A 19,320-nucleotide genomic window follows, 5' to 3' on the forward strand; every position below is an offset into this window, starting at 1 on the left:
TAGATATGCCTCTACCCGTGATTATGCTCTCTTTTTTTTTTTGGCTGTTTGGTAGATATGCCTCTACCCGTGATTATGCTCTCTTTTATTTTTGTGGTGCCGTTATTGGGGCTTATGGAGTTTATACCATGCCCGCAACACTCAGTTGTTTGGGCACACTTCGGTGGATGTCTTCGCCTTTTTCAGATTCTCCTTGCTCTAGAATCTCCAAGATGCCCACTTTCTTGGAGACCTTTCCACGGCCCAGTTGGACGTGTTTTATCATTGTTTCTAGTTTTCCGATAGTAGAGGGGCAGCTATAAATGTACATTGCATTTATAATGAAACAATGGTTTCACAAAAAAAAAGTGTGTATGCGTGCGTGCGTGCGTGCGTGTGTGTGTATGTATATACATACATACATACATACATACATACATACATACATATATATATATATATATATATATATATATATAGACATACATACATACCTATGTATAGATATATGTACATATGTACATATATATACATATATATGTATGTATATGTATATGTGATATATAAGTATGTGTGTGTGTGTGTGTATGCATATCACATGCAGAAGGTGTTGTTCCCTACAGTGAGGACTCAAAGATACTAGACTGGCTCTAGGCTGCGGAACATCTCACTTGCTACATGGTGGATATCATAGAGGTGCCACATGAAAATCCTTTACTTGAGGGTGACAAAATAGAACAAGAGAAGTTTGAAGCACTTGGGAGGGCCACTCGCTGACCATGGACATGGCAAGAAATTTGGTAGAAAAGTGCACATCACCCACTCCCTCTACCCCACACCAATGAAGGTCACAAAATAGCCTCAGCCACGCTAACATTTTGTCACTGAGTAAACGAGTGCACTACTTGATCAGCCTACGATTCTCCGCGAGAAACTTCCCATTCATGGAAGCAAGTGCAATATGGTCCTATCTTTCCTCATGATATTGGTGCTCTCTCCAAAGTAGCTGGCACTAGCAAATCCCTCTCTCTTCTTCCGTCTTCCCAAGACCTAGTACGAGAAATCAACCTTGTAGGACCCCCACCTTATCTTGTTGGTATCATGGCTCTCCTTGATCAAGACATTGCCTTCTTGCGTGGACCTACAAGGATCTGGACGGTGTACCAGTTGACATTAGAGTCCACACCATCCCCCTCCAAGAAGGCTCCCGACCTTGTCCTTGGGCGGGCCTACAAACTAAACCCGAAGTATGCAAAGGCAGTCAAACTCGAATTGGAAAAGATGGAGGTGGGTCACATCATATCTCCTGTGGAACATTCAAAGTGGCTCTCCCCAATGGTCATTACACCCAAGCAGAAGACATAAGATTCAGATGTGTGGATTTCGGCTTCCCCAATAAAGTCACCATCAAAGATGGATTTCCTCTTCCATTCATTGATAAATATGAGACCCCTACCCTTCTATCTATGGCACTGGAATCACACTAAGGGTAGAGCGACTCACTTGGGGCTTCATGCCACAATGTCCTAACGCTCCGCTATTCCATCAATTCCTTAGTCTTACTAGAACAATCCTTATGCAGGGAAAGTGAATGAATCTTCTAGGTATATTCTGTTCATAATTCTCACAAGCAGGTCGCATCAAGCGGCTCCTTGGGGCTCAACATTCAACAAGATGTCCCAATTCCTCAATTATGAAAGCAATGCGTCTATCCTTATTCATGATTTTCAAACTAAGTCACTCATCCCATGCTTTTCTCATTCTAAATAACACAATTTTGTTTCATTTTGGAAAGTACTGCTTCTCAACTCCACCTGATTGTTGCCCACTTTCCAGTGTTTAATCCTTTTTCTACTTTGACCAGATCCATAGGCTAAGCCTAGCACTGTCCATTCGTATGGGTCTAGCCTTCCCCCCTCCATTGGACCTATGGAGCAAGTGTGAACTTACACATCCATAATTGAACACACACCCATTACAGAAAATTACCACTTTACGCATACACACCATAGAAAAATATGACATCACATAATAAATATCCAAGTAACACATCAGTGTCACCTGATCGACATGAATTACAATTATATGAGTGAATTCACACATGTATGACCTTGATTCCCAACATCCTACTAGTATAGAAGGTCATTTCTCTTTCTCTCTCTAGAATTCCTTGCACCAACTCTCAAAAGAATTCTAAACATTTATCTAAACAATTTCTAATTGATCTAGGGTAATTTTCTTACACTATAAAGCTATTTTCTCTCTCTATAATCCTAATTGCACTTTTCCTCTATAGGCTTGGGGTAACCCTAAATTCATAATTAATCTTAAACCTTCTAGTTTCACCCCATTACTCATAAATTAGCCTAAGGGCTAATCTAGGACTTGGGTTTTTATCAACTTGATGCGCATAGACCAATTTGATCTGTCTAGAAATAAAATTGGCCTAAGGCTTTTCTCACAATTTGACAAATTAATAATTATTCTAAGGTTGGCAGTAGAGTATCCAACAGCTATTCTTTCTAAGGTATAAGATAATAAAAAAAGTTTTTCTTAAATTTTGTAAGATTTTGCTATGGTTTGGGCATTAAATTAATGAAAAATGGGATAAAAGCTAGACCTTAGAGGTCTTTGGACTAAGAAATTGTGCATAAATTTTTTAATTGTGTTTCTAATTTAATTTAGATCCAAGCTGCTAATTTTTAATGTAAAATAACAATAAAATTACTATTTATGACCATTTGTGCATTGTGCCTTGGATAAATGGACTTGAGGGTGCTCTGCAGTGACCACTGGGTAAAAGAAAAGCCACCTTCTCCTCAATAACTCCACAAGTTTTTCTTAGCAATTCCCAAGGTAATACAATTTCAATTTTCCACTAGTTACAGTGCAATTGACTATTCTGGCACTTGGTAATGTGACCTAGGGCAATTCTAGCAAGTACTGCACAAAAAATTGGGAAAAGTACGCTCTTCAATCTCTCAAGGAAAATTCGTGGATTTCTACATGCAGGGAGGGAGTATTTAAATTCGAAAGGACAACTGTTTCCAAGCCAAGAGCCAACTGAAAGGATTTGCATTGGGTTGTTGCCTTGTACATTCTGTGGTAGGCCCACAGGGTGCCAAGGACGGCTCCCTGCCCACTGTTGGGGGGGTGCTGATGGCACATCTTCTTGAGTAGCCTGAGGGTAGTAAGCACAAGACTTCCGATGAAAGATTTGATACCTTGCTAGGTGATAATCTCTCTGACGACATGGGCCATGATCACTCGTAAGTTCCTGTAAAAAAATGTTCCAGTAGAAAAACGTTGTGAAATGTGCTCGTACATGAAATGGGCCACAATTTACATTGTGCAGTCGTCGGTGGCTTGGGCCTCTGCTCACTTTGTGGCGTAATCAGTGGCTACTAAAATATACTTACACATGTTGGGATGGGCCACGGGATCGATGGGGCCAAGGAAGCCGACCCCCCCACCACTCAAATGGTGACCAAGCCAAGGAAATCTGTAGGGGCCAATGAGACTAGCAGGCGAGTTTGCAGGTATCACAGGCCTGGGTTTACTCCTTGGAATCCTTGAACATGGTTGGCCACCACAAGCCATGTTGGAGGAGAAGAAGTGCAGTTACATGCCCAGAATAGGGTATGGCACCAGGTCCGGGGCATGGGCATCCTCCACCAAGAGCGCCACAAAATTCCATGATGCTCAGCATGGTAAAGCTAGCCTGTCACCAATTGGAATTTGCAGCTTTGCACTAAGAACCATCGTTTGTCTTTGGGGATGGCGGCCTCAGGATATTGACTTGTAGACAGTAAAGCAAGGACATCCCCGTACCAATTTGAGGCAGCATCTACTTTACTGTTAGGGAGCTCATTATTTATACCTGTGCCTGGTTCGCCTATGTCAATGCAAAAGAGGTGGTCAACCATTACATGGTGGTTGCCCACAGGTGGAGAAGGATCCCGTAGTCGAACTCCTTGAAGAGTTAAAAGTCACCGCCATACCCGACCAGCCTCTTGGAGTTTGTTCAAGAGGTATTTCAAAACATGGTGGTCAGTGATGCTAATGAAGTGGGTGCCCAATAGATAGTGACAGAATTCTTGGCAAGCATAGACAATTGTGAGGCCTTTCTACTCCGTGGTATTGTAGCTCCTCTCCGTTGTAGTGAGAAGTTGACTGCATAGTAGATTGGTCAATCCATGTGGTATTCCTGGTTGGGTTGGGTGAACACAACACCAACAACTATGAGATTAGCATCTGTGTGGACATGGAAGACAATCGACCAAATTTGGGTGGACATGGAAGACAATCTGTGTGGACATGGAAGACAATCGACCAAATTTGGATGATCAGGATGGGAGACATTTCTTAAGGTAGGAGAAGGCAGCTGACTCTGGCGGATCACTGAAAAAGAGTAGATGGATCTGGGTGTCCTTGGATTAATGGGGGGTGGAAGCCAGAGGATGACCACGATCTTGTCTAGATCAGGAGTTAAACCCTCGGTAGACATGATGTGACCAAGGAGGGTACCTTGGGTAACCATGAAGTGGCAATTAAAAGGATTGAGGTGTAACGAGGAGGACCTACATTTGTTAAAGACCAAGGACAGTTTTGCGAGTTGTTACTCCAAAAGCATGTACGTGGGTCATAAGTTGGGTGCCAATGAAATTAGAGAAATCATCTAGGAATGTGCAGGGAAAGCTAAGATAAGAAGGTAGTTCCCAAAAATGTTGGTGATGATCCTTTTGAAAGTGGCAAGTACGTTTTTTTTTTCCGGGGAAAAAGATCCTTATATTAGTTAATGAAAAAACAGCCACAAAGGGCTAGATACAACTACAAAGGGCCAAATACAAACTCGCCTCATTAAGGGCGGGAATCAAATGATCAAAAAGAGAAGAGACACTTCTCCTCTGGCTGGCCGCTCTGTCAGGAGAAGGCTATCTCATAAGGGGGGAGGGGGGGGGGGAACACACAGGTGGTCTTTACTGCCAAATGGGGTCACCACGTCTATGTGTGAGAAATGGGCCAGGCCTCCATAGCCTCAAGAAAGCTTCTCGCTACTTCTGCATGCGGTCAGAACCGCCTGGTAATTTTCCCCATTGACCGCGGAGAGTGTGAATGATATCGAGCCATATGCTCCTGATAGACTCAGCCCGGCAAAGTGTGGGTACCCTCGATGGCCTCGCTGCATCTAGCTCGCCAAATGTGCCAGGTTGCTATGCTACTGCAAATCTCCCATCTCTGGCATGAGCCTGGACGTCAGTCGCCTGTAGGTGGAGCTGTGAATGGTACTGCAACAATACGATGATGAGAGATCTGAAGGGCTAGCCCTCCCCCATCCTCCGCATAAGCCCTGACCACTCCAGCCTTTGTAGCCCAAGCGAGAGTACCCCATGTAATGATCCGGGTTGATGCCTTGTCCATAGTGAAAATGCGGAGAATTCGCTGTGCCAAATGTGTTGAGCCTTTGGGCGATCCCAAAGACAATGTCGTTGAGACTCTTGAGGGTGGCCACACCGCGGGCGACGGACCTCCAACTGCCAGCCAGGTACTGACTGCCAAACTCCTGTGTGCCATTAACTAAAGAAAGAGGGTGATCTTTCTAGGCTGAAAGCTGTCCGAGAGCCTCTTCTAGAAATCAGAAAGGAAGCTCTGTGAGCTGCTGCTACCGAGGTGCTATCTATCTTTGGCATCTAGATCCTGCGGCCTAGCCGCATTGTCTCCTCCCGATCCGCGGGGTCATGCCAAGTCCACTCTCCCGGGTCCCACTGTAGGCGCGTGAGAGGTCGGTACTCCCATATCCATAGCCGCCATAATTTGTCCCTGGCCACCTTGGCCGGTGCTGGGTCAATGTGCCACTCCCGTGCCCGAAAGCCAATCACCCTCACCCTCCTCAAGGTTCAGCCATTGAGGTCCGCTAAGGGGAGCTCGGATCTCTCTAGTCTGCCATGGGATCCAATAGAAAAAGTGAGCATACCAGTGTCCTCATATGCTCCATGGACCACCACTAGAATATCATGTCTGGTAAACACATCTAGCCACACTGGGGGGGTTAGGTCTAGGATAGGAGTCAGCCACTCCCGAGGGATAGGTGAGTCGATATCAATGCTGAGCCTGTCTCTACCCTGGATCCCTGTCAGGCCTGTCTCCTGCACCTCCGGGGGTAATTGTCTATGTGTGATCCAATCTCCAAGAGACCTGGCTAGTCCCATGCTCAAGGCTCCCCATGATACATGCGATCGGCCCCCCAACATGTTGCCATTGTATAAACGAATAAGGGGGTTCCAGACCAAAGGTTGCTGAAGCCGCTCCTCTAAGGCTGTTGGAGCGATTTGTCTAAGGACCGGCGTGAGATGATCCCAAGCTCGAAATAAGCTGGTTGCAAATATATCCTCAAAAGCTGGAGTCTGGACTAAAACCACGGGCCCGCATCTCTGTGAAAATCCATCTGGTACTTTTCGGCCAAGCCAAGACTCGGGGTGCGGGCCAATAGGAAATCCTTCCAGGGCTCACCACCAGGAAGGAGTCCTCTAACCATCAGCTTGCCCAACAGGGTTCGGCTCTGAATAGCAAGGTCAATGAGGCCTAGGCCCCCTCTACGACGTGGTTGAATGATCACTCTCCATGCCACCTTGGCCCTAGCTGGCCTCCCGTCCACTGCTGGCCCATAAGAAGTTCCGGATCAATCGCTATACTTGGCCAATACGAAGGCCCAGCACGAAGTGATGTACCACATGGTGGCAAGAAGTACCTGGTTCACCACCACCACTCTACCAGCTAGGAAGAGCCTCGTAGAACACTAGTATAAAAGCTTCTTCTGAATACTCAGGAGGAGGGGGGCAAGCTGCTACTCAGGAGAGATATCAATGCCAACGTGGCAACCAAGATAGCGAACTGGAGTGCCCCTTGGGATCCAGCTGGCCGCCAAGTTGGGGCGGGTGCTGAGCCTACCCAAAAACCACACGACTTGTGCCAGTTGATCAGTGCTGTTGATGCGTGGCAAAAAACCTCTATCGCCTCAACGAATCTCTAGAGATTCCCCAGATCTCCTAAAAGGAAGGCTGCTGTGTCATCTGCAAACTTTGGATCAAGCAACTACTCCTACGTGCGGAGGGGGAGACACAATCCTTGGAGCCCGGTCTCCTGGGCATAGGGAAAACTGCTCATGGCCTTGGCGACGAATCGGAAGAGGTAAAGTGCCAAAGGACAGCCCTGGCGAACCGAGCGGGAACAGGGAAATTTGTTGCCATTGTCTCCTTGAATGAGGACGTGGCTATGCGAGGCTGAATAAAGTCTTGAAACCCCACGGGGAATCCCGTCCGGCTCATCGTGCCTTCTAGAAAGCTCCAATCCACCCTATCATATGTTTTCTTGAAATCTAGGAGTAGGACAATGAGGTCCTGTTGCCGCATCCTGGCCAAAGCAGTCGCCTCCGAGAAGGTAAAGATGTCCAAAATGCTTCGATCTTGAACAAAACCAGTGTGAGTGTTGTGGATCAAGTATGGGAGAAAAGGTTGAAGTTTCCTGCGGATGGCCTTGGCCAAGATCTTATAGGTGGTCCCTAGAAGAGTGATGGGTCTCCACTGCTGGATCTCCAATCTGTCACCACCCCCTTGGGAATCAAATGAATCAAGCCCTCTGAAAGCCTCTCTGGCATGGCACCTGTGGTCATAATCTCGTTGAAGGCAACTCATAGGCCGCCTTCCATGAGGTCCCAATGACGAAGACAGAAAGAAAGAAATTGGAAGCCCGTCCGCCCTCGGGCATTTTCCCCTGGGAAGGGCTATCAAGGCCTCCGCCAACTCCTCAGCTATGAAAGGTGTCAATAAGAAGGACCGAAGAGAAGAGGGAACCACCTCCCTCGTGTGCCACTAGACCCTCTCGCACGTGTCCACCACCTCTTGAGATAGTGGGGCACCAATGAGAAGAGATCGGAAAAAGTCCAGGGTGATGGCTCGCACCTGGGGGGGATCTAGAACAATAACTTCATCCTAGCCTCGCAACCTGCGAATGCTGTCTCTCCTCTTGTGGGGGTGGGCTATCTCAAAGAAATTCCCAGTGACTTTGTCACCCCAAAATGAAGCACTGGCATAGTACCTGTACTCCACCCTCCTCTCCTCAATGGATCTAATCTCCGTGCGGGCAACAGCAAGATGACTCTCGATCCAGTGGCTATCGGGGGATCTCTCTTGAAACCGCTGTAAAGAGGCTAGACTCCTCAGACTACTCTCCTCTTCCCGGAATCCCTCCAATCGGCTTTGGGCTGCCTCCTGCAAGAAACTGCTGATCTGCCCTACGCCCACATCCAATGTGCCCGCAGCAGAGCGTGAGATAACGTCCAGTTACACTGGCCCCAACCTCTCTAGACTAGACAAGTTTTATGTTCATGAGTGGGCTTGCAGCTGAGGGGGCATGATCGGTATCCTAGCAGGCATCGCCTTTTCAGATCACACCCCGGTTATTCTGTCCTTAGAGGACCCCTGGAGGCATGTGAGCTCTAGGATTCTGGACAGCCTCATTCAGGACCTTGATATATGCAACAGGATAGAGAACATACCTCCTATCCGATCTCGAGAAGCTAAGGCTACCAAGGCTACGCCCAAACTTTGGAAGATGCCAAGGGTCCTGTCCCCTGAGTACCAGCAGCATCTCCTCCCAGGCTGAATACTCTTCTCCTGAGACTATGGCTGTGCCACTTCCAAGTCTGTCCTCTGCTGCATCTATCATGTTGAAGTCACCGCCCAAGCACCAAAAGTCAGCCTAAGGGAGGGCCTGCCGGACTGTGCAAAGAGGGCTCGACTTGCAGCGGCGTTCGGAGCATAAACATTGAGGAAGCCAACGCTATCCTCTCCGATCAATATGGTAATCCATTGTGCATGCTCGGGGACTATGACTCTTGAACCTATCACTGCCGGCAAAAGCTGCTCACCGACAGAAACACACACACCTCCTTGCGTCCTTGAAGGGCCGAAGGATGGAGACTAGAATGCGTGACTCCTGCCTGGAAGAATCTTCCCGCATCAGCGGGTGCGCCCCTCAGAAAGGTGATGCTCCTGGAGGAATAGAATGTTGATGGGCCCGCTCTCCTCTAAGGAAGCCTCGTCTCTCTGAAAGCACTGAGGTCCCCTAAACCTTGAATGTTCCATGAGACAATCCGCATATCAATCTCGGTGTGATGCGGCACTGGCGGCATTGCCCTCCACTCGAGGAGTCTTGGGCAAGGGTTTAGACGGGGAATAGTCACAATCTGTCCAAGGACGAAGGCGTGCTAGGTGGGCACTGATCCTATCTTCCATGTGACGCCACTCTGTCCGAGCGTGAGCATATGCATACTCCGGGCTCCATCGATCACAATGGAGGTATCTGTAAGAAGGGGGAGGGGTACTCCTGCAAAAGTATGCACGAATACGAAAAGCAACACCTCCAGGTTGGAGCCCACCATCTCCCCGTCCTGGTCTCGGTGGGTTGAGCCTGCAAGCTCCATCCTAGCCAAAGGCCAAAAATGGGTGAGAATGTCGGTGATGCGAAGATCGTGAAGATGGTGGGAGAGCTTGATTGCCTGTCCCTAGATGGTGGCTGCCACCGACTTTGAATCCCACTCTGTCCCGGGGCTGCACTCAAGGGGAAGGAGAAGATCATCGGAGAGAGGCCAGAGAGGGGTGCTGCTAAGAGAGATCTAGTGAAAGGTTGCTGGGAGGGCCGCTGGGGGTTTAGAGAGGTCTACCGTCCTCAGAGGACAGTGAGGGGCGGGGGGAGGGGGGGGGTGGGTGGGGTGGGGGTGGGCGCTTAGCTCTGGTGGTCGGCTGGCAGCCCAGGTGTGGGCCAACCGTCCACCACTCCGTCGGCAGTCAGGTCGTCTGTAGATGGGGCCTGGTGCTCCGCTGCCTGAGGACCTGCCTCTCTCTCTGCCCCCTGGGGAGGATTTGAACGAGGAATGGGGGGAGGAACCACCAGCGGCGTCTCTTGGATTGCCGTCGAGGGCAAGCTCTGGCTAAGTGTCCCATCTGCCTGCAGATGAAGCATTGGCCTGGAAGTCTTGAATACTCCACACGTTGCAGGATTGGGTCACCCTGGAGACTAGGAATAGATATACAATGAGGTACTAAGTTTGGCGAGGCAACATAGATACGGAGGGATGGAATCCCGACTGCCCGTGAGAGGGCCGAGGCAGCAGTGGGGGGGGATTCCATCACTCTCCCGATAGCACCACCAATCACTGGGAGAAGAGGAAGGTATTCCTTCCTAAGGCTTGGGAAGCAAATTGTCACTGGAAAGCCCGACACACCAGCTAGAGGGTCAGACGCAGGATCGCAGCTGTGCTGCCACCGCGCAAAGAAGGCTTGCGCCGTACGTAATGCGAGGGGGCTGAGCTGCATAGCTCGATCTGACGCCATTGGCGAGTCGAACTCCACCTAGTAGTATCCACGCCCCAGAGGGTGAATGTTGGTGATCTTTGCGGGCACACCAATGATGCTCGCCTGTAAAAGATTCCTGAGTTGTCCGCGCGCAGGGCGGCTACCAACAATCTTGCAGATTAGGGTGGAGGCCTCTAATGATGCAATGGTCATGGCAACAATCTGAAGGTCCGCTTCGGAAAAAGATATGCAAGCAACGGTGGCCTCGGTCGAGGATGATGGAGGGGCTGCCATGGAGTCCTCCTGAGGGACAAGACCAAAATGAAGCCGAGACTTGCTAAAAACAGGGGAGCCCCGAAGCAGTGAAAATTCTGGAAGGATTTTGGATCCGTGAACACTTTACTTGGAAGTTGGTACAACTGAGCAGATGGGTGTTTCTGCTAGTCTAGTTGCACTCATGTGTGTGCATGACCTTAATTTTATATTTGGATGACTTGTCTTGTTCGCGTAGACAATGCTTGAGATTTATGCCTGTGTTTGTCCATGGGGCCGAGGACGCCTGGGCACCCTGTGGATGTGGATGTGTATGTGCACACCTGTTTTGGATTGACAGATGGTCTTCATGTGTTTTACAAGTGGTAAGTGTCCCTGAAACTCAATTTACATCTTGATGATTTCACATACTAATATTTATTGATGGAGGTCCACACTCACTTATAAGTGACCGGACAAACTTAGAAGTTGTACACGTTAGACAAGACTATTTTAATACACGTGGCGGCCAAAGGGGTGGGCACCGGACAATTTATGGGCTGTTTGCTTGTAGGTGCCCCATCCTGGACCTAAAAAGCACACGCTAGAGATATTTTTGGTGGACAAGCTCTATTACTGGAGGAAAGTCAAGTTTGGGCAGATCGCATGCTTTTTTGGGTGCATGGAGGAGCTGGCCGACCTGAACTGGAGCTGTCCACTGCTAGCCGTCAAGTCTGGTATCATCCAAGTGGCTACTGGGGGCTGGTCGACTGTTTTTGAAGCTTCCCTTGTGCTGGCCGGCTGCTAACATGCCTTGAAAAGCTGCTGGCCGACTCATCTTTGCTGGTCGACTTGTGTGAGTACTTCTCTCTGCCGGCCGATTGCCTTCTAGCATGTAAACCTTTGCTGGCCGACTTCTTCTGAGGCTTCTGAGAGCTGGTCGACTTCTGGTTCAGACTCTTTGTGGCTGGTCGATTTGCTGTGGGCTTGACAGGGTTGAAGATGGCTTTATAGGGCTGTCCCGGGCTGATGTGGGAATGCTGTGCATGGTTGTCCCGCATGTACTCTAAGCTGGGAAAGCTCTCCTTTTCTATAAACGAACACCAAGTTCAGCATATGTGTTGTTTTTGTTTTCATCTTGTACTAGAAGAATCAGGTGCTAGCTAGTGGAGAATCCCTGGGCACCCACAAAGTTGTATGTGAAGCAGACTTCTTTTTGGTAATCCAACCATAAAGGGGGGGGGGTGGTGTGGGCGACGGGGCGTCAACCCATCTTTTGGCCCCTAGTGTGGTGTACTGTGCAAAGTTGTCTTCTTCTTTCTCTCATCTGGCATGTTCATATGTTTGATCAATATTCATGATTGATAAGATTTCGATGTTATAGCTGTCCTGCCGTTATAGTGTCCGTCTCGCAAGGAGAGCCTTAAGGAGGAGGAGGTGTTTGACATATGCTGTCTGAACATGAATCGGTTCGGGCTGGTCCAAATTGTCCATAGAGCCCAGAACCGTACCCAGGAGAAGAACACAGCATAAGGCCGGAGCGGAACTGTCAACACTCCAAATATCCAAAACTGCTTCCCAAAAAAATGCGTGGGAAAACTAATGCGCAAGCAAGCTGAAACCTTGTCCAGGAGCAGTCTGAAATGTGGACAGGTTGAAAGAAGGTGTAGCACCATCTCAGTCTGCGTGCACCACAGCGGTGGCATGACGAGGCATAGACACACCGTGAGTGCAAAAGCACACTCACCGGGAGAACTCCAGAGTCCAAGCATGCGTCTCCAGAGGAATAGGCATTCTTTCAATGGCAAGATGCTCCTCCAGATCCTTCTTAAGCATTTCCTCCACCATAGTAATGGTTTTTGTAAGTGCCATTGATCATTACATATAGGCGTAGTCCATGGCGGTGGTTGCAGCCTCACATATAAATTCTTAGTCGATATAATATCCAAAGGCACCCCCAGGACTTTCCAGTCAGCTAGGCGATCATGCATACAAAGCGGTGGTATTGGTGCATAGGGGGACAACAACTCATATATCTCACACCACAAAGGTCTTTAATGCATACCCAATCCAAAACTATGTTGAGCCATAGGGAAGGACTTTATGTTTCCAGCCTGGTCGACAGCTTCTAGTAGTACAATTTCCCTTTTATGCGCTGTAATATCCAGTTTGCCTGTGCATTAGCAGTAGTGTTTCATGCCAGCGGATATCCCAAATGATGTACTATCTGTGAAGGCTCAATTATTTGCCCTGGCCATATATGAGCATGCCAAGCTTCAATTTTCATTGGCAAGAGTTTGGATTTCCTAAAATTGACTTTGAGGCCTGTTGCACATGCGAAGAGGTCAAGTGCTTCCATTACGGACTTGAGATCATCCGGATCATCTCTAGGCAGAAAGAAGGAATCATCTGCATATGCCTATCCCACAAATTGTTCACCTGATGGCAAAACTAGCCCATGCAAAGTATGCGTGGCAAGAAGGTGATCCATATGTAAAAGCAATGGATGTGTGGCAATGGCATAAGGGCAGCCTTGGCGTACCGATTTGCCTAAGCTCCAAGCCTCTGTGAGTTCTCCATCCACAATGTCCAATGCCTGGCTATCTTGATAAAGCGAGTAAACAATATTCCTCATTTTGCGACCGAAGCCCATATGGCGCATGGTTTTTGCCACAAAGTCCCATTGGATTGTGTCAAAGGCGTTTTCAATATCTATTTGCATCAGAAGCACATCTTGTTCTGTGTATTTAGCATACTCAATGCCAATGTACACATTTGCAATGTTGTCCGTAATGTGTCTGCGAGGCACAAACCCATATTGTGCCGGATGCAAACCCGTATAGAGAGAGCCCTTGAGGCGGTTAACCAGCATTTTTGCAACCAATCGGTATGCCACTGGCATGAGTGTGATGGGTCTCCAATCTGCAAAAGACTCACACAAGCTCTTTTTTGGAAAGAGTTTTAACATCTAGGAGGAAGGCAATTCCCAATTTTCCCATGCAAGAATTATCATAAATAGCAACGGCACTTTAATTTGGTCCCAAAATTGCACGAAGAATTCCACCGTTAGACCATCCCAACCGAGGGCTTTCCATCTTCCCATATCATGCAAAGCCTGTTGTAATTCTGCTTCAGCAAAGGGCATTTCTATATTGCTCGCATCATCCAGGGAAAGTATTGGATGTACATGAACCAACAAGGCTTCCCTAGCGGCCTACATTTGCAGCGAACACACTTTTTTTTTTTGGTAAAACCAGTTGAAATTGCATTATATCATAAATGTACAAAGGGGTTTGACATAAAGAGGATGTCTAAACCCTAGAACTTAAAAACAGTAGTAAAAAAGTTCTATGCAAGAGACATGAAGATCACCCTCGTGACAGGCATCATACAAAGACTGCCTCAGTGAGGATCTAAAGGACTCATATGAATGAGACAGTGGCTGACCCAAGAAGGCATAATTATGCTGCATCCATATAATCCATAGTGCCCAATATCGAACCAAAGAGAGGAACAAGGAAAACTCTGACAGGGAATGTGAAGATCTGCCAAATAGCCAGAAGAATTTCCCAAATCTCTGTCCCAGAAAGCGAAGATGCAAATAACCTGAAATTCTGTCCAAAAGCAACTTTGAGTGAGGGCATAGCCATAGCAAGTGAGGAACTGTCTCAAACTGATACGAACATCGGAGACAAGCAGAGGACGCTATCCCTCTTTTGACTAATTTAACTCCCACCGAAAATGCACCAACCATGCATCTCCATAAAAATAACCTTTGTTGTAAAGGTAAATTACTTGCCCATAGTAGTTTAAGATTACACCTCCACCAAGAAAGAGATTTGTGCAGATGCCAAAGGGAGTTGGCATGAGTTGCAATCCAAGGGCGTGGCAAAATAGACCTGTAGACCTTCATAGAAGCCAAAGCATGAAGAGGGAGAGGATGATTAGCAGAAACTGAAGATTGTCAAGTCCAATCCCTTAGTCTGTCCCTTTGAGCAAGAGGAGGAACAGGGAGGAACGGATGTAACAAATGACCAAGCTTCCTCCATATGAATCTATGATGCATACCCAGTGAGTATCTACGAGATGCCTCCGGGGATGATAAAAAATGTCCCTGATCATTGATCACATCTTCCACCTTCCTTATGCCCAGCTTCATAAGATTGTAAGCTCTGATGGGCTCCTGAAGAGCTAATGGAGTGTAAAAACAGCACTCCAATGGAGACTTTCCTGCCGTAAAGAGTTGGAAGAATGCTCATTATCAGGAGACCATTTAAGTGAGGATAAAACCTGTTTCCAATCTTGCAACAAAGAAGTGGAAAGGGGACAGCCTGGAATTCTCCCTTGAAATTTTCCCAAGACTACCTCCCAAAGATCAGTGATCGAGTTGCCATACATCGATGATTTCATAGTAGAGCACATGGTTGCTAACATAATGGCCCAGGGCTGTTGTTGGGAAAAAAAAGTAGTACGCAGAGTTGCCTTACGGGCAAGCATGTGATACCTGAGATTGAGAATGTTAAGACCACCATGCATCTTGGGGGAGCATACAAAATCCATTTTCAGTAATCGCAAAGCTTTCAAATGTGACTTAGTCTTCCATAACAATTCCATTGCCTGGGACACGAAGGCTGAAATATCCCTGCGAGACCAGTGAAGCAAAGGTAAGTAAAACTGGACATATGCCATGAGAATAGATTGGACTATCCGAAGTCTAACATGTAACGGCTATGTGGGAATTTTCCAATATTCCAACTTGTCATGAAGCTTCCGGAAAATCCATTCCATTTGTTGTTTCCTTGTGATATTCCAGCCAATTGGATACCCTAAATGACGCACCACCTCATGACATTGCACAATGTCTCCGGGCCATAAAAGGGCATGCCAATCACAGCTCTTTAAGGGAATGAGCTTGGATTTTCCAAAATTGACCATCAAACCAACTGCAATGCCATAAAGAGAAAGAGTATCCATGAGAGTCCGAAGATCTTGCTGAGTATTCTTTGGCATGAAATATGAGTCATCGGCATATGCCTGTGCTATAAGAGGGGTAGACCCAGGAATGCTCAATCCATGAATATGTCCATGTGTCATAAGAGAGTCCATATGCAAGAGCAATGGGTGAGTAGCAGTTGCATATAATAGAGCACTGAGAGGACAGCCTTGACGCACGGATCTGGTCAACTTCCAAGCCTATGATAAATGATTACCAAGGATGCATTGAGAAGTGGACTCAGAATATAACCAATGTATGATGTGTACCAACTTAGGACCAAAGCCCATCTTGGACATGATGAGAGAAAATGAACCGTGTCAAAGGCTTTGGCCACATCCACTTGCATAATCAACACATCTTGTTGAGTATATTTTGCATATTCAATGGCAATCAATGCATTGGAAATGTTATCCTGTATTTGCCGTCTGGGCAAAAAACCATATTGATGAGGATGGAGTGCATGACTCAATGCTCCAGATATCCGGTGAACAATCATCTTTGCAACAAGTTTATAAATAACCGGCATGAGTGTGATTGGCCTCTAGTCAGATATATGTTGGCATAGACTTTTCTTAGGGATTAGTTGAACAATGCCATGCTTCCATGAAGAAGGAAGACAGCCTTCCTGCCATGCCATGTTAATCATCTGCAGGAGGACATCCTTGAGGTCTTCCCAAAAAGCCAAGTAAAATTCCACTGAAAGACCATCCCAACCCGGAGACTTGGATTTACCAAGATGATGCAAGGCCTCCTCCAATTCTGTTTCAGTGAAAGGTAGCTCAAATCGAGCTGCATCCTTAGTGTGGATAATTGGAGAGACATGTTGTACATATTGTTGCCTAGCTTGATGTACCTGAGAAGATGGCTGATGTACCCCAAAAAACAAATTCTGAAAATGAAGGAGACATACATGCTGTAGTCCAGACATATTGTCAGTCCAGGAACCATCTGAAAGCCTCACTCTATATATGGATTGTTTCCTTCTGTGAGCATGCAAGTTTCGGAAAAAAGATTTAGAGGAACAGCCTTTGTCCAACAGTGGCTTCACTCTTGCCCGAATCTTCCATTTTTGGAGTTTTCGATGATCATTTAATTTTAGTAGAGAGTGAGCATGAGAGAGGGAATCCATCTCTTGAAAAGAGAGCTGCTTGCAATGACTAAATTCAGTGAGTGATTGAGTCATTGTTTTTGCCCAAGAAACTTGGGTTCTCCATTCAGCCATGTACCAAACACCATAGTCCTGTATGGCTGCCTGAATTCTGCACACAAAACTTTCCCATGCATAATTAATATCCTCCTGTGCATGAGAGAAGAGAGGGTGTATGGCAGCCCGGATCATGTGCTGGAACTGTTGATGTAGAAGATAAGCATTATTGACATGTAGCAGCCTGCTACTTCGAGAATTTAGGTCATCACAAGGCATACCAAATGTCAGAGACAACCAAAGAGGAGCATGGTCGGACATCCTGAGAGAATGATCAACAGATAGATGGCACGTGGATCCATCAAACTGGTATGCATTCAGTAAGTACCATCGATCTAACCTGGCCCAATATTCACAGAGAGCATTATGATGAAAAGTGTATCCCGGTATTGTGTCATGTACGGATATCCAGAGATTTCTTGAATGTAAGGAGGATAACATGTCCTCCCAAGATTGCTTTTCAGAAGGGAGCATGTGACTTTTATGAGAAGTATTACCTTGTGGCTGAGGGGAATTATTAAAATCCCCACATATAAAGGCATTTGATAGCCAGGGGTATTTAGCCAGAGAGTCCCACATACGAGCCCTGAGAGCTGAGGTCTGCGATGCATATACCGAAGCAAACTCATAGATCTCCCCATTAATCATGGTTTGGAGCACCATCCATCTGCCATTAGGATCGTTGAAAGTCAAAAGTGGATGCAAGTCATGTTTGACCAGTATGCATACTCCAGAGAATTTTGCCATGCCTGCATAGAATATGTCATATCCGGCAAAAGAAGCTTGCTGACCAGCAAGGGAGTGCTGATTATGCTCTTGCAAACACACCACATCCGGATGCAATGTATGTACATAGTGCCAAAAAAGCCTCCACCTATTAGCATTACAAAGACCTTGTACATTGAAGGAAAAACATTTGATTGAAGCAAACATAGCAAGGGTTATGTACAAAGCAGGTCAAGGCAGCAAGTAACAGAGCTAGGCAGCCATAGGCTGCAAATCCTCATGCTCTAAATAAGTGAGTACAGGGTTGGCATCATCTGACTCGCAAATTGGTATGCCCTTTTTCAGCACATCAACCCATAATCTTGAGGCAGGAGAATCAGCTGAAGCTGAGGTTTGACCGGGAGAGGGAGTGGAGGCATCCCAATGACGAGATTGAAGAGGCCTGGTTGAAGATAAGAACAGCTTCCTGGGTGGTTGTAAAGCTTCTTTGACCGAGGCATCCAACTCTTTCATTTTTGCTTTGCCTTTATCCTTTCCGTTGGACAAGCTGGGCTGAATCTGATTAGTCGTCTTTGCATTCCTTCCTTGAAGATAATCAGCATTCTTGATGCCTTGACCTTCAAACTTAGTAGATGGCTGAGAGATAGGGGGAGGTATGGCATTGGGAGGAGGCTGATGCAACACCATCGGACACTAAGAAGCAAGGTGTGCAAACTTATGACAGGCAAAGCAAGCACTTGCAAAGACTCCCCATTTTAATTCAAAATACTTTTCCCCCAGATGAATTCCCTCAACCTCTACTGCAATAGAGGGAGGGGTGAGGATGTGAGTGTCCCAAAGGATGCAAAATCTGTTTCGATTGCCTGTAGGCCGAGGGGGGCATATGACCTGGCCAAGAGATGAGGCTAAGCCCGGAAGTTCATCATGCATGTAGTCAGGGAAATTTACCACCTCCACCCATACTGGGCAATGATGTCTGATGAAACTCTGATAATCTTTATTGGGAGACCAAGGCATAGCGTGCACCATTTGTCTGCCAAAGAAGAGGGGAGAGCATTCAAGGAGCTTTTGCTTATAAGATGCATCTGTAAGATGGACCTCATAAAACCCTCGCGAAGCAAAATAAACACCTTCCACAAAACAGCCCCCCAGCAACGCTTTGATCCATTGGGCCACATCATTCGCAGAGGGAAGTTTGCCGGGGAAGAAGAAGATGACCGCCGTCTGAGACAATTTCTTTAGCGGGGTAATCAGAGAGGGTAGCTTGAGCTTGTACTTAACTGTAGGAACGGGTAAGGCCCATTCATCCCGACTGTGCTGAAATTCTTCTTGCAACACATCATAAACATACTGAGCTTCGTTGGGGTCAAACCCACACACACACACACACACACACACACACACACACACACATAAATAAAATATACATATAAATGGATATGTATACACATATATATACATATAAATGTATATATATATACACATATTTATAAATATACATAGATATGTATATTTTATTTATATATTATGTATCTGTGCATGCATGTGTGTGTAGCGCGTGCACACAAACATAGGAAGACCTCTGTGTTGACTTAGCACTTGCCACTTTTAGTTAACTAATGCAGTTGATTGATGCATGAAGAGTCATGTGTCTGAAATGGTTTCAGACAGGAATACATTGCTTCAAGGTGTATAACTCTAGTCACCATAATTGTTAGACCTATGCCAGAAATTGATGTGCTGTATCATGGTATTGATTCCTGATTCTGCTATGATTTTGAATGTTTGATATCTATCTATTCACGTATACT

General features: G+C 46.6%; 1 protein-coding gene across 6 annotated transcripts in view; it reads left to right on the top strand.

Annotated features, from left to right (window-relative positions):
• Positions 1-19,320, top strand: part of LOC147634804 (uncharacterized) — a 135,952-nt gene that overhangs the window by 95,540 nt on the left and 21,092 nt on the right. The gene's annotated exons all lie outside the window — the stretch shown is intronic.

The sequence above is a fragment of the Cibotium barometz genome, chromosome 10 (genome assembly GCF_041138505.1).
Source record: "Cibotium barometz isolate CiBa-2024 chromosome 10, ASM4113850v1, whole genome shotgun sequence".
Taxonomy (NCBI): domain Eukaryota; kingdom Viridiplantae; phylum Streptophyta; class Polypodiopsida; order Cyatheales; family Cibotiaceae; genus Cibotium; species Cibotium barometz.